The sequence below is a fragment of the Ursus maritimus genome, unplaced genomic scaffold (genome assembly GCF_017311325.1).
Source record: "Ursus maritimus isolate PB19 unplaced genomic scaffold, ASM1731132v1 scaffold_3, whole genome shotgun sequence".
NCBI lineage: Eukaryota > Metazoa > Chordata > Mammalia > Carnivora > Ursidae > Ursus > Ursus maritimus.
This window is the reverse complement of record NW_024425563.1, coordinates 42,803,980-42,820,468: the sequence shown is the minus strand read 5'-3', so window position 1 is coordinate 42,820,468 and position 16,489 is coordinate 42,803,980. Positions and strand designations below refer to the sequence as shown.

Here is a 16,489-nt window from a genome sequence, read left to right as displayed (position 1 = left end):
TTCGCTGGATTGCATCAAGTTAGACAGTTCAAATCAGAGGGATTTGGAAATTGTGTTTCTTACACGGATCTGATTCAGGAAGGCAGCTTGTTACTGTCTCTAAGATCAAGGACTTGAACTGTAGTCCACATGGAAGCCACATTGAACTGGTATCTTGATGCAGTGCAAGGGAACATGCATTGCTTTTCTTTTGCTACCTGTTGAACCAGTACTATAACCAATCTGGAAAAAAATATTTTTGTTTGTGGTCTAAATAGCATTCAGCAGTCTTCTATTGTTGTTGATACTGTTTTTTACTTAGAGAAAATTTGGAAGATGGTTATCTGTTCAGTGCTGCCAAATATATTGTTAGTATGCAGACCCTGCAGGCACCAGCTGCAGTTGTTTTCCAAAGGACACGCAACCAGTCTAGCTATCATGCACCCAGCTGTGGTATTGCTGGCTATATTTGGTCTTTTTTTTTTTTTTTTTAATACACAGTTACATGCATACCAACTAACACTTTTGGTTGCAAAACTAAAATTGAAGGATAGGTACTGTGTTTTGATGCTCTTGATCTTCTTTTTCATCTGTTCTTGGTTTTAGTTCCTAAATTTCCTGCTATTATACTTGGGCATTTCTGATCACAAGTATACATTCAAATTCTATCTGATATACCCTTTTAGAGGGGCGGGGTTCAGGGCAGTTATGTAAGTATATGATGTACTGAAGCGATTTACTTTGATGTGACCCAGTTAGAATTTACTTTAGCCCTGAGCCAGCTCAAATAAGATTGAGCTAATTTATGCCCCAATTTATCCAGTAATGGTGAACTGGAGCAGAACCACTTATTGTGCTAATGCTCTCTTCTAAAATGTACAGATGCATATTTACACAGACAGGAAACTTATGCATGCTAGTTGCGTTTTAATCTTGTGGTAGGCAACATATTGTAAAAGGCATAGTTTGCATCTTTGACATGATTTTTGGGTATGAAGCATGATTTATTAAATATTAAATAAAACGCTGGAGTAGGATGGATATGCTTATTCCATAGTCACAGTCATGTGGTCAATTTTGTATTGTAACTATGAAGCAAATAGTAGTAATAATAATAATGATAATAATAATCATTGAATTAAGCCCTTACTTGGTACCAGGCACCAGGCTAAGCTGTTCACATTAAATAATTCACACTAAAGGACAATTTTTGAAGCAGGTACTGGTATTATTTTTTAAATTTTACACATGAAGTGAAAGAGGCTTACAGATGTTAGCATACTATTTCAAGGTCATACAGTTTGGGAACAGGGATCCAGTTCCAGTTGTTTTTGACTTTAGAGTCTGAATTCTAGTGTCTGTTCTATTTTTTACTGCCTCCCATGTTAAATTTCCATGCAGATTATGTAGATTAGTGTCTCGGCAACAAACAGATGGCACACTCAAATGAAGTAATTGAGAGAGTAGTTGTGAACAAGGGTAAGAGAGAACAACAAGGGAGGTGAAGTGGCAACCATTACCATCCCTATATGTGGAGGGAGAGAATAAGGGATTGGTTACTGGATCTTGAAGAGTATAGCTGTGGTTATAGGAGAGGACCATCTGACAGGCGCTATATTGCCTTAGGTTGAGGTACACACCCCCCTTGGTAACCTAGTAGAGAAGGAACTGAGGAAAGAAATACCTGACCCCACTTTCCTCCCTCCCCTGTCTCTTGCCAGTGATCCTCATTGGCTAAACTCAACTGGAAACCAGAGGAAAAGGGATCCTTTGATACAGTAGTCAGTTTCTTCTGGCACAGAGCAGATTGGAAACAGATGGAAAGTTTTCAGGGCAAACAGAAAATATCCAGTTCATAGGTGCACTACCAAGAAAATAGTTTCTCAATGTCAAAGCATCAGTGAAGCCAGGATTTTTTACTTCTGTCTCTAATCATTTGACTTGTTTTTTCTTTTTAATTTTAATTTTTAAATTTTGTCTTCGTAATTACAGATTTCAGAAGCAGCGTGGGTTGTTAAGGAGAATGTAGACTAGGATTGCCAGAGTTACCTTTAGGATTTTGAACAAATGAACTTTGGATATGCCACTCCTTGTTTCTTTCTTCTTCTTAAAAATATGAATAACAATACCCATTCTATTTCTGTTCTAGATAGATACAATAAGGGATCATGAAATAGTAATAAACTTTGGACATTTAATAATGTAGATATATCTACATTTTTTTTACCTTTTTCATTGGTTTTCCTTCCTAAATCTTCAGACTTCTGAGATAATTTTTTTCTCTACCTAAAAAATACCGTTTACTATTCTTTTAGTATGGGTCTGCTGGAAAGTAAATCTTTTAGTTTTTCTTTTTCTGAAAAGATTCGTTAATGTTCATTTTTGAAAGATATTTTTGCTGGGTATAGAATTCTAGATTAGCAGTTATTTTCTTTCAGTGCTTTGGTCATCTCACTCTATAGTTACTACTGAGAAGTTAGCTATGTTATTCTAACTATTACTTATTTGAAGGTAGTCTGTCCTTTTTGGGCTGCTTTTAAGATTTTTCTCTTTTTGACTTCATCAGTTTTAGTATGATAGGCTTAAAGTTATGGAATCATTCACAGCTCACTTCTTTCCAAAGCTTTTACTTCAAGAGGACCCAAAAGGTTGGGTGATAATTGTTACTTTAAAAAAAAAGAAATTGGTGAAAGAAACCAGCAGATAGTGTGGGTTGATGTAGGTAGGTTAATAGTGTTTCTTTTAGGTACTTTTACATATTCCTTTTTTTTTTTTAAAGATTTTATTTGAAAGAGAGCACGCACATGTGCATATGCACACAAATGGGGGGAGGTGTTGAGGGAGAGGGAAAGGGAGAAGCAACTCTTCATTGAGCAGGGAGCCCGAGGTGGGACTCTATCCCAGGGTCCTGAGATCATGACCTGAGCCAAAGGTAGATGCTTAATTGGCTGAGCCACCCAGGCGCACCACATATTCCTTCTTAATATTGCTTCTTCCCCCCTGCCCCCCCGCCCCAAGCTGTATTGAGATATAATTGATAAATAAAATTGTATATATTTAAGTTGTACAATGTGGTGGTTTATATACATATATATTGTAAAATGATTACCACTATCAGCTAATTAACACATTCATTATCTGTGTGTGTCTGTGTGTGTGTGTGTGTCTGTGTGTGTATGTGTGAATGAATACTGAAGATGATGGTAATGCAGGAAGTCAGGAAAGGTCAAAGAAAATCTAACAAGGTTCTCTCTCACTTATCTAATGCCAGAAAAGTAGAGAGAAAGATAGAAGAGAAGAAGGTGATTGTTTGGGATCTCATTGCTTATTACAGTGTGGTATAGACTTATTAGCATTCTCTTCTGTCTTTGTCACTTTGTCACTAATGAAATAATACATTTGGAGGGAGAAGTGCTTCTTAATGAAAAGCATATCAATTCAGAAGCATTATACAAAGTGAAGGATCTTAAAAAGGGTAGAAGACTGGTTATGGTAAAAGAAAACTCATTTTATCCAATGAATGTCAGTCTGTAATGAAGGCCATCATGCTACAGAAGCATTTTTCCTTCCATACACCAAGTTCATTTTATGTTAGCATGAGTGAAGTCTCCCATAGTCAATCCTGTTACTCAGGACAAGAAAATGTAGAAAAAGGAGAACAAGGAATTTTATGATTTAAAATGTAAAAATTTTTTTATGATCACTAAACTGTATTGGAGTAAAAATGATGAAATGCTTTTCTTTTGATAGTAATCTGAAAAAGTTTGTGTACTAAATCCTGTAAGCCAGATACTTGAGTTATTGGGTTGATATTGTATGATGGAAAGTATCTGAAGCATTTTGATTTCTTGAAAGGTTATGTTGTGAAAAATTTGTTTTGTAAGAGTAGATGTACAAAAAGCATATGCCAGTGTTATTACCTAAAATCCAATAAAAGATAGCTTTTGCAGATTATTACCACATGTGTGTAGGAATTGCTTTCATAGTTAGGTTATTTTAGATACCAGAGTAATTTGTTTCATATTTTAAGCATTGAAGTGCCCCTTCAAATCCAGTATTCCTGTGACTCTAGCATGATATATAATAGAAATAGCACAAAATAAAATATCTTAGCAAGTAATTGAAATAACAAATTCTATGGGCAACCCACTGAATGAAATGATATTTGCAGGGACATTGTGTGAGTGCAGTATCTCTGAGGAATCTTCCCCAAAATCTACTAAATTCAATAATTATGTCCTTAAACCACGTAATTCAAAAGAACAAGAGCACAAAGCAATTTGATTGAATGACAAGTAATTCATTAGTGATTTTAGTATATAGTATACTTTTTAGTATATAGTATAGTATACTTTTTAACATTCAACTTGTAACAGTCCAACCCTTCTGCTTTATATCACTCTTGATAGATGGTTTAGACCTAGCTCTCCTGGGCTAAAACTTAGAAATCCTCTTTGACTTCTTTCTCTTACTCTTTTTCCTTATTTAATTGGTTGTCCTGTACTATTATTCATCCTGTCCCTGTCATATTTCTTCTGTCCATTGTATTTATACTGTTTCTACTAATTCTAAAACATACTACATAGGTTTTTTGTTGTTGTTATTGTTGTTGCTGTTTTAATCCATATGTCTTGGAAATAATGTTAATGATATCATTTCTGCTATGTTAGAAGTAAAACCATGATCTTCATGTACATAATAGTTTGCTTATTCTGGGCACGAGCACCCATAAATGTACATTCAGGTAGGATGACAATATAACTTATCATCCAAACTGGGATACTTCTGACACTGAAAGGGGGTGCTGTTAATAATTTACCAGGACAACGGGCAGAAGCAGGGACTGTACAAACCAGGATGTATGATCACTTACAGTGATTCTCAACTGGGAGTGATTTTGCTTCCCATTGAACATTTGGCAATGCCTGGAGACATTTTTGGTTGTCATAAGTGGGTGGGGGAGAGTTATTACTGGTGTTTAGTGAGTACAGCCCAGGGAAGCTGCTAAACATCCTGCAGTGCATGGGCTAGCCCCACAACAAAGAATCTTTTGGCTCTCTTCACTTAATTAATTCAATGAATGTTTATTTAGCTTCCCTCCCTCTGTATTCCACTTACTGTGCTAGGTTCTGGGGATGCATTTATGAGCAAAGCAGTCGTGGTCACTGAATTCATGGAGCTTGTAGTTGGGGAGACCAAGATTAAATACATGATTACATAAATATATTATTTCAATAGTGAAAAATCCTATGAAGGAATAGTACTTAGTTCTTTTGGAATATATAACAAGAGATCTGACCTAGAATGTGAGATCAGGAGAAAATTTTCTGACATTTGGGTTGAAATCTGAAGGATGAGTAGGCTTGAACTACACAAAGATAATTTATAAGGAGAGGGGAAGAAGAGTGTACCAGGCACCAAAGGGGCATGGAGAGTGACAATTCCAAAGAAATGGAATAAGGTCAGTGTGATGGAACGCTGGGGGGCAGGGTGTAGGAGTGGGGGGTGGGGAGAGTGGGGGGAGGAGAGACAGGTAAAGTAAGCAGGGGTCAGATCTTAGCTTTGTTGAAAGGGTTTTGAATTTTAATTGTGAAACCAAGGGAGGTTTCTAAGCCTGGGAATGGTGTGATCAGATTTTGCATTTTAAAGAAGATTCCATTTCTAAAATGTCCTTTCTTTTTGTTACTGCCTTACTTAAAAGAGAGTGCTTACAGCCTTTGGGATCGATCTGTCCTGGTCTGGCCCATTTGCATCTGCAGTCTTCCCCCTTACTCTGCATGGTTCCTCACACACTGACCTTGCTTACTTCGTGAGGTGTTAGAAAGCTGCTATATTTTTCTCCTCAAAAATGTCTATATGTTAACATTTTAGTGGCTTAAAAACAGTGACCATTATTTTTTCCCCACTGACATTCTTCTCTTCAATAGAATGTTAATCTGAATAGTAAGAAATATACTTTCTCCCATGTGACACATTAAACACTATTTTAGTTTTGAAAGAAAGGTAATGTGTCCTAGAAACATTTGCATTTTTTCTGAATTAACTCTTATGCAAAAGTTTCTTACCACGCTTTACCTCATGCTGCATTGGCAATGACATATGATTGTGTACTTCCAAACCTCTGCTCATGCTGCTTCTCCACCCAAAACACCTTTTTTCTATCCATCTCTTTTTGTTTAAATTCTACGCATTTTTCAAATCCTCCATGAAGCCTTTGTTTCACAAGTTTAATGTTTTGTAATGTCCTTTTCTATGTTTCTACTGAACTTTGTTCATCCGTTATGATGCTTAGCACATAACGTCTTGTGTTACCCAGAATAGGATGTAGGCACCTATCTTCTGTAGTGACTGGACATGAGCCACACCTCTGTAAACTTTTATGACATACAGTGTTACTTTAAAAAATATTATTTTTTACACATTGAATGAGTGAATGGGAGGGACACAATCAGTTTTGTCAAATACATGGAAATTGAGGAGGACTGAGAAAATGCATTTTTTCCCTCCACTGGAATCTTTCAGTGGCTTCCCATTACTCCCTTTAATTTTTATATTCAGCCACTTTTCCATCTGAATTCTCTTAGGGAGAAATAGACTTTCTGGCTGTTGGAGACACCTGTATATTATTACTTATGCTCGTGCTTATCCTTATCCACTTTTCTGGAATGACCTCCCTAGGCTTAACACCTATGCAAATCATGCCTTTCCTTTTAGGTCCAATTTGAGTCTTACTTTATCTGCTTTCTTTTTCTCCATAACACTTGTCACCTTTGAACATACTATGTATTTATTTCTTTTGCTCATTGTATTTCTCCCCTCACAAGAATGTGAGCTCCTAGAAGACAGAGATTTTTTGTGTGATTTCTTCACTGATCGTCTCACTTTGAGGACTGTGCCTGGCACAGCTTCGATATTCAATAGATACTTGTTGAATGAGTGGTTCTGGCCTTACTAAAACACTTCTGAATGTCCGATATTCTGTGCTGCGTGTGTGTGTGTGTCTGTCCTCCATGGAGAGCATTTGGCTGGAATGTTCTGGTTCTTCTCTTATCCAATTCCTGCTTGTGTTATCTCCTCTAGGAAGCATTCTCTCCTTTTACGATCTGATTTGATTTTCTCCTTTGTTTCTTTTGGCTCCCTTGCTTACATCCAGTATCCATCAGAGTGTATCTCATACATTCTTGTTTGATTTACATGTCTATGTTGCCCACTGTACTTTAAGTTCTTCATGAGAAATGACCAATGTAAACTGCCTATGGTGCTTGAATACAGTAGGTGCTAAATAAATGTTTTTTTCAATAATGAAAGAAGTTAGAGGTGAGTCAAATCCTTATCAACACATTTTGCTTCCACAAAATAGACACTTAAGAAGTTATATCATTTTTTTTTCCTGGTTAGCAATTTTCTTGTTTAGTCTGTGAATTCATAATAGTCATATGTGGTATATAGTCATGTGTTGACTTTCTAGTAAGTCTAATAAGAATTAGTTCTTGATCTCTGAGTTCTTGATGCTTGGATTTTTTTTTTTTTTTTTTTACTACAAAAGATATTTTGTTCCGTCTCTCTAGTACAACCTCTGTAATTTCTGCAATTTGCTGTGACAACTTCTTTTTTCAGAGTTTTTGCTACTTTGGTATCTTTGGAAGCTGGCGTTGGCTCCCCCATTTTACTTGTCCTTTTCTTGGACACTAATTACCTTGTCTCTCCCATTCAATAATCCAGCTCTTGATTATCATGAGGCTAATTATGGATAGCGATAACTGAAAACCATTTACATAAACCTCAAATTGCACCTTAAAAATTGTTTTAAATTTTCCATTCTTGGGAAGTCAGCATGGAATGGTGAATGAAAAAATACCTCACTGTGAATCAGGAAATTTAGATTCTGTGTTTGATTCTTCCTGGCTCCCTGATTTTCATATTCAGTATGAGCTATATATATCAAAGTGTATTGGTATAATGCTTTGCCTGAGAGATGGTCATGCAGGAAAGGACAAACAAGGCGTAATTATTTTTAGAAATTGCAAAAGTGACTTCTCAGCACATATGTGCTAAAAATACACAGGTGGTTTGCTTAATGCCTGACTTAATTCCTGTTAAGGGCTTAATGCACTAGAAAATCATGGCATAGAATCATGTCTTCTTTCATGCATCAGGGAAGGACTCCAACATCTAGTTTTATTTATGGAAAGATTCATTGCCTTGAACTCATTCTTTAGAAAACTTTCTTCTTTTCCTTGGAAGAGAATATATTTGCATACTGGCTTTCTTGGCATTTATACATAGAAGGCTCAGTGCTGGGTTAGAGCTACCACCTGCGTACCCTATCTTCCCAGTACTTTTGGCATTGTCTTGTTGTTTGATGACTAGAAGGAATAAGGAAGGGATATTAGATAACTGTAAATAAAGTTGGGTATATTCTGTTATTGACCTCAAGTTTCTGGTTAGTCTGTAATTATTAATTGCTATGTGGAATGTTGTGGTCTTTTTGTAATTGCTTAAAAATAGGTATTATAAAGATGAATTTAGAGTGAATTCTTTCAGAAAATTTCAGGTAGATGAAGTTATGGTGTCTGATATTGAGAGATACAAATTCACTGTCACATAATCTGTATCCTGAGAGAGTTTACAGGCTGGCCAAAGGTGACAAACATGCAAATATTAAAAAATAATGCTTAACATTTTATAGATGCTGTTATAGAAGTATTATGTAGTGGCTATAATGAAGTGGTTAATTTTATTTGAAAGTAGTAAGATTGTGGAAGAGATAATTTTTAAAAAAAGGTGTGGGTATTTGCAAGGTTGATTGTGTCAATTAGCTTTGCTGTGTAACAAGACATCTCAAAATTTAGTAGCTTAAAATAACAACTATTTATTTAGGTCATTGTTCTGCGGTTGTCACTTTTGGGTTGGGCTTGGCTGTATGATTCTTCTGCTCTGTGCTTGTGTATTGGTTTCCTAGGGCTGCTGTAATAAGTTACAACAAACTTGGTACCTTAACATAAATTTATTGTCTCACAGTTCTGGATGACAGAAGTCCAAAATCAATGTATGAACAGGGCTGGTTTTATCTGTAGGCTCTTAGGGAGAATCTATTCCATGCCTCTCTCCTGGCTTCTGGTAGTTTCTGGCAAACCTTGGTGTTCTTGGTTTGAAGACTCATTGCTCCAGTCTCTCTGCCTCTGTCTTTACCTGGCCTTCTCTGTGTCTTCTTTTTTGTCTCTTATAAGGACACACATAATTGGATTACAACCCCTTCTGATGCAGGGTGATCTCATTATTCTCTTAGCTAAAGCAAGATATAAGTCCAGTCTAGATTCAAGGAGTGAAGGCACAGACTTCACCATTTGATGAGAGGAGGTGTAAAGACACATTGCAAGAGCCACTGAGTACATAGAGGGAGAAAATTTTGGCCATCTTTGCAGTTTACCACACTGAAATTTTGGCCATCTTTGCAGTCCATCCTAAAGAGGAATGGGAAGGTTGAAGGAGAGGGTGGAATGAGTGTGGGAATGGGGAAGAGGACATGTATGGCATAAATACAGAGCTAAAATGTCAAACAGGCCCAGGTCATGTCATGGTTGATTTTATATATCATCTCCGTGGGTAGTGTGCTGATGGTGTCTTTCCTCTCTCTCTCTCTCTCTATCTCTCTCTCTCCCCCTCCCTCCCTTCCTCCCCCCATATATAAACTCATATATATATATATATATATATATATATATATATATACTCTCTCTCTCACTATATATATACATAGTGTTTGTATGTATACATCTTATTTTCCGTCCTCCCCCTCCATTTCCGTATTGTGGAAAACTTCAAATATATACAAAGTAAGTGGATACTATAATGACATTCCATTGTACCTAGCGCTTGCTTCAAGAATTATCAAAATTCTGGCATGCTTGCCTTTTCTACACCTTCAGCTATCCTGTTTTTTATTCCTTTTTTTTAAAGGTAAAATTCATGTATGTTGGAAAGCACAAATTTTGTATAGTTTTGGCAAATGGATATACCTGTGTAACCTATATAGCTCTCTCAAGTTATAGAACATTTGCATGATCAGAAATGTTCCTGGGGCTCCTGGGTGGTGCATTCAGTTAAGCATTGGACTCTTGGTTTTGGCTTCGACCAGGATCTCAGGGTCTTGAGATCAAGCCCATGTTGGGCTCCACACTCACTGTGGATTCTACTTAAGACTCTCTCTGCCCCTCCTGCTCATGCTGTCTCTCTCTCTAGTAAAATAAATGAATCTTAAAAAAAGAAAGAAATAATCCTTGCATCCCTTTTCAGTTAATGACCCCCTTCCAGGTAACCGCTACTACTGATATTTTTTTCATAATAGATTTATGTTGCGTCTTCTAGAATTTCATATAAATGACATGACACAGTATGTAATTTTTAAGTCTGTTTTATTTTGTTCAGCATAATATTTTTCAACATTCATTTTTGTTGTATGTAACAGTGGTTAATTTTTTTTAAAAGATTTATTTATTTATTTGAAAGAGAGACTGCATGAGCAGGAGGAGGGGCAGAGGGAGAGGAGATAGAATCTCCAGCAGACTCCCCCTGAGCACAGAGCATGGGGCTCAATCCCGGGACCCTGAGATCATGACCTGAGCTGAAATCAAGAGTCTGTTGCTTAATGGACTGAGCCACCCACGTGCCCCTATTTTTTATTGTTGAGTACTGTTCTGTTCCATGAATATCCCATAATTTGTTTTTTTCCCTTCTCTTCTATAAGCCTTCTTGTGGACATATATTTTATTTATCTTAGATAATTAACTAGGAGTATAAAATTGCTGGGCCAAAGGGTTGGTATGTGTTTAATCTTATGAGAAACGGCCCAGCCCTTTGCAAAGTAGTTAAACCATTTCACATCCCACCATGGATGCATGAAAGTTCAGGTTGCTCCATATCATCTCCAACATTTAGTGCTGTCAATCTTTTTAATTTAACATTCTAATATATGTATGGTAGTACCTAATTGTGATTTCATTCTGCATTTCGCTGATGAGTAATAATGTTGAGCATCTTTTTCTTAGCTTATTGTCCATTTTTATCCTTTACTCTGTGAAATGTTTACTCAAGTCTTTTGCCCAGTTAAAAAATTTTTTTGATCTTTTTGTTATTTGTTATAGTAGTTCTTTATGTGCAGAAGACACACATCTTTTGTCAGGAATCTGTTTTGTGAATATTTTCTCCCAATTTTTGGGTTGTCTACTCATTTTCTTAATGGTGTCTTTTGATGAGAAATTTTGAAGTATAAACAAATCTAATTTATCATTTTTAAAATGATTTTTGCTTTCCACATCCTCAGAAATTATTTGTTTTTAATTTTTAAAGTTGAAATATAGTTGCCATACAGTATCATATTAGTTTCAGATGTACAACACAGTGATTTGACATTTATATACATCCCCAAATGCTCACCACAATAATTATAGTTACCATCTGTCACCACACGACGTTATTATATTATTGACTGTGTTCCCAGTGCAGTACTTTACATTCCTATGACTTATTTAGTTTATAACTCTCTATTTATTTGTACTCTCTAAAAATCTTTGTCTATTCCAGGTCATGAAGATACTGTTTTATGTTTTCTTCAAAAATCTTTATAGGTTTATCCCTTATGTTTGGGTCAATGATCCATCTCAAATTAATTTTTGTATAGAATGTGAAGTTTCTTTTTTTCCATATGGATATCCAATTCTTTCAACACCGTTTGTTAAAAAGACTTTTTTCCCCCCTTGAATTGCTTTGGCATCTTTGTTGAAATTCAGCTGACTACATGAGTATGGGTTTGTTTTTGAGTCTCTATTCTGTTCAGTAGATCTATTTATCCTCATGCTAATGCTACAGTGTCTTGATTACAGTAGATTTATATTGTGTCCTGATGTCAGTTTATGAAAGCTCTCCATCTCTATTCTTTTTTTAAGATTGTTTTGCCCTCTAGGTTTTTTGCATTTCCATAGAAATGTGGAAATTGGCTTGTTAGTTTCTTAAAAAAAAAATCATGGGGATTTTCATTTGGATTGTCTTGCATTTATAGATCATTTTGGTGAGAATCAATTTTTTTTTCTCTTTTTAAAGCAATATTGAGTCTTTTAAGGTATATCTTTTTAAAGCATATATTTGCTTATGTCACTCACTGGCTCAAAAGCCTTCATTCATTTCACAATTGCACAGAGTAATGATTAAGACCTTTAGGTGGCTTTATTCCCAACAGTCTCCTCTTAATTTTATCCACCACATGGTGTATCCAGGCTGCTTGTTCTTTCTCATAGTCTGAACTTTTCTCCCTTCCTGCTTTTATTCTCTCATGTCCTTCATACTGGATATTCTTCACATCTACTCTCCAAATTTAAAAGATTCAAATATTACAGTATTTGTTATAATGTCATAAATTATAAATTAACAGTAAGAAGGTTTTTTTTGTTTTTTTTTTTTAAGTTGAGGTATAGTTGATACACAGTATTACATTAGTTTCAGGTGTACCAGTAAGAAGGTTTTAAAAAATAAATTTTCATGGGGAGAATCACTTAAAATTTATACAATTTTTTAATTGGAGCAACAAAAAAGTAAGCAAAACAAAACCCACCAAACAAAAAAGAAAAAAGTCATAATAAAAGAAGACTTTACTTTCTCTTTTTTAGAGGGGGGAGGGGTAGAGGGTGGGGGAGAGGGAGAGAATCTCAAGCAGACTCCTCACTGAGCGCAGAGCTCAGCGCAGGTAGATTCCAGGACCTTGACGTCATGAACTAAGCCTTAACCAAGAGTCAGGGACTCAATGAACTGAGTCACCCAGGCGCCCCAAGGACTTTACTTTTATTTTTAAATTTTTAATGTATTTTTAAAAGATTGACTTATTTTTCAAACACCTATTATATGCAGGATACTATCTGAATGAGAATGAGCACGCGAGCAGGGGGAGTGGCAGAGGGAGAGGGAGAGAAGCAGACTCCTCAGTGAGCATGGAGCCCGATGGGGGTTTGATCCCACAACCCTGAGATCATGACCTGAGCTGACATCGAATTGGTCCCTTAACTGACTAAGCTACCCAGTTGTCCTAGGACTTTACTTTTAAACAGAATGGTAAGGGTAGCTTGAAGGAAGGGTTGAGGACATAAAAGCAAAATGCACACTGATCTTGAGAACCATGTCAGAAACACTTTCAGTCTAGGTCACATATACAAACTGAGCTATGAAGGACAGTGGAAGAATGATGCATTGTGTATGGTCATATACTCTATTTTCCTGCTGCTACTTAGGGGTTCAAAGCATTCAGATGGTGGGAAAAATTGAGTATGAACCAACTTTAAGTTCTATTGACATCATTACATTGCTTACAAATTACATATAGGTTAATTCAGGTTTCAGAAATAATCACTGAAGAATAGGCTACATTCCAGTGTTTAACTTCAGCTTCAATTTCCATCATTCAAATTTCCCTGATCCTTTTGGCTAGAAATGACATTGCTACTTATGAATACTAAAGTACTTTATACTTGTCTTATGGCACTTATGTCTTTCATGCCATATTATACTTATCAAGGAGCATATCTTTTTCTTTTATGGGATTGCAATCTTTTTGAGCTGATTTCTGATTTTATTTTTTATTTCTTAAAAATGATTTTAAAATTAGATTTATTTATTTTAGAGTGAGAGAGAGAGCATGCATGTGCATGTGGGTGGGGGAGGGGCAAAGGGAGAGGGAGAGAGAGTCTTAAGCAGACTGTTTGCTGAGCATGGAGCCCAACATGGGGCTCGATCTCACAACCCTGAGATCACAACCTGAGTTGAAACCAAGAGTCAGATGTTTAACTGTGCCACTAAGGTGCCCCTAATTTTCTGATTTTAATTAATTTCTGTATGTTCTATAGCACTTCAGATAGTATCCTGCATATAATAGGTGTTTGAAAATGCTTGATGAGTGAATGAATAAGTGAATGAATGATGAGTAAATGAAATGCAGTAGAGAAATGAGAGGTGAATATATAAAAAAGAGAGTAGAACAAAATTGTGCACCCCCTATTTTGTTTTCTGTTTTAGTGTTAGTTTGGTAGAGGCAGTAAAGATTCCAAAGCTGGTTTAATCATAAGTATAATTGACTTGAGATATTTCCAATGTGAAATTATTTCTCTTTTGTTTAAGATGTACTCGTCTTCACAAGAACTAACAAGAGCGCCACATCCCTGTTAGATTCTGTATTCCTTAATCTACTTTATAACTCAGATAATCATCAAAAGAGATTTTAGGAGCGCCTGGGTGGCTCAGTTGGTTAAGCGTCTGGCTCTTGATTTTAGCTCAGGTCATGATCTCAGGGGTTACGAGATTGAGCCCCATGTTGGGCTTTATGCTGAGCATGGAGCCTGCTTGAGATTCCATCTGTCCCTCTCCCTCGGTCCCTCCCCCCCAAAAAAAGATTTTAATTTTTTTCTAAATGTACAAAATCGGATGCTGCTGACAAAAGTAACTTCTAAATGGCTATCAAATGCGCCCTTGCTATAGAATTCCAGGCAGGTGTGTCAGCTAATTTCCTCTCAACAAGAGGAAATAACCATAATCACTTCTTATTTAACTTTGTAGATTAAAGGCAGATATCATTTACATGACATTTTGTGTAGAATTTGTCTCTTTTCCTTTTTTATTTTCTGTATTTGATTCTTGAATACTTAGGTATTATGCTTAGAAAAATAAATAATATGACCTGTGGGAGGGACAGGTTTGAGTTGGAGGGGAGAAGTCAAAATCAGGATCTCTCTCTCTCTCTTTCTCTTTTTTTAAGTAAGTTTTCATTTACAACTAGGCCAGAGTTTGTTTTTTCTTTTTTATGGGACAAGCACCATGTCTTATTTGCCTTTGCAGCTTCTATTGTATAGCAGATGCTAAATAAACATGTCTTAAATGAATGATGATGAAATGACTCAAAATATATTCAAATGACCACATCCAGCCTGTTGGGGCTGAGGAAGGGCTGCCCACACTGAGTCAGCCTGCTGTGTCTAAAGGGAATTGCCTTTAAATTGTTTGGCCCTTCCTGAGGCAGAGTAAAAATTGGGTGCAATATATAGTATTTAAGTTTTTAAGATTTCTTTGATATCTATATCTAGTAATAAACACCAGACTTTGACAATTTGATAAAATATTTCTCTTTTGCATATTTTATAGATTGGCCTTGTCAGAAAATAGAGAACTGGATAAAAGTTTTAATTCCACAGATTATTTAACTTCTAAATTGCAGATTCAAATTCAGTCTCTGGGGATAGAAAATGGGACATACTTTTTTTTCTTAAAAAAAAAAAAAGAAAAGAGTTTAAAAAAATCTTATTTTATAACCATAAGGTGGGATGAATATAACTCATAATCTCACTAACCAGAGATAATCACCATTCTATTAGCATTTGGGTAATTTTTTTTTCTAATCTGTATTTTATATACCTATATCTTATAAAATTAAAATGAATATATATACAATATTATGTTTTGCTTTTACACTATATATATGTAGCTATTTTTTCTGAAAGCAGATATTTGTAAAACATGGCTGTTAATGGCTTCTCAACTTTCTATTATAGATAATCATACTTTTTAAAGTATTTCCCCTTTTTCTTACCATTTGGGCTATTTCTAAATTTCCTTAATAACTGTGGAAGTTGATTATTGTGTAAAAGGTAATGAACATTTTTAAGGCTTTTGATAGATATTTCTAAAATGATCACTAATAGCATTTTTAACAAATTTACATTTCCATTAAAACTGTACAAGAGTTTTTATTTACATGTACCTTCTCTAACAGCAGGACTGATTATTAAATACAATTTTTCTAGTTTAAGGTATTAAATAATCAAATGCGGCTTTTAAAAAATATATTTTCATCTATCTGTTGACTTATTTTTGATTGTGAATTGTACATTTCCTTTTACCTTTTCCTTTTGGGATATAATCTCATTTTCATTGATTTGTAAGAGGGTTTTTTTTTTTTTGTTTATAAGAGTTCTTTACATATTAGATGAAACATACAAGATGGTTTTTATAGGTCAAAAACAGTTAAATATTCACAACTTCATATGGTTCAACTTAAATTATGTACTTTATATTGGTTGCAAGTATTTACCCAGTTTGCCTTTTGTTCTTTTTTATCATGTTTTTTAAAGCATATAACAAGTTTAAAATTTTTTGTTGTTTAATTTAGTGATCCTTTCCTTTGTAGTTTCCTCCCTTGCTTTCTTACAGCAAAAGGTCTTTCTATCCCAAGGGCAGATAAATATTTTTGTAGTTTCATATTTTAAAATTTAACTTTTAAAATCCATCTGGAATTTTGTTTGAATGTATTGTTAAGGCAGGGATCTGTTTACTGAGTGATGAAACAATTACTTTCAGATTCCTGAGCAACCTCTGTTGTTTATTTTCATGCCCCATTGCTGAATACACAAAATTATTATGTGTCCTAGGAATATAACATCTTTGACCTGGGTTCTTCATAAAATGCATTATTCTAATG

At 35.3% G+C, this 16,489-nt stretch overlaps 1 protein-coding gene across 3 annotated transcripts in view; it reads left to right on the top strand.

The window, feature by feature from the left end:
- BBS9 (Bardet-Biedl syndrome 9) overlaps nucleotides 1-16,489 on the top strand; it is a 415,930-nt gene that overhangs the window by 139,005 nt on the left and 260,436 nt on the right. The window lies entirely within an intron of this gene.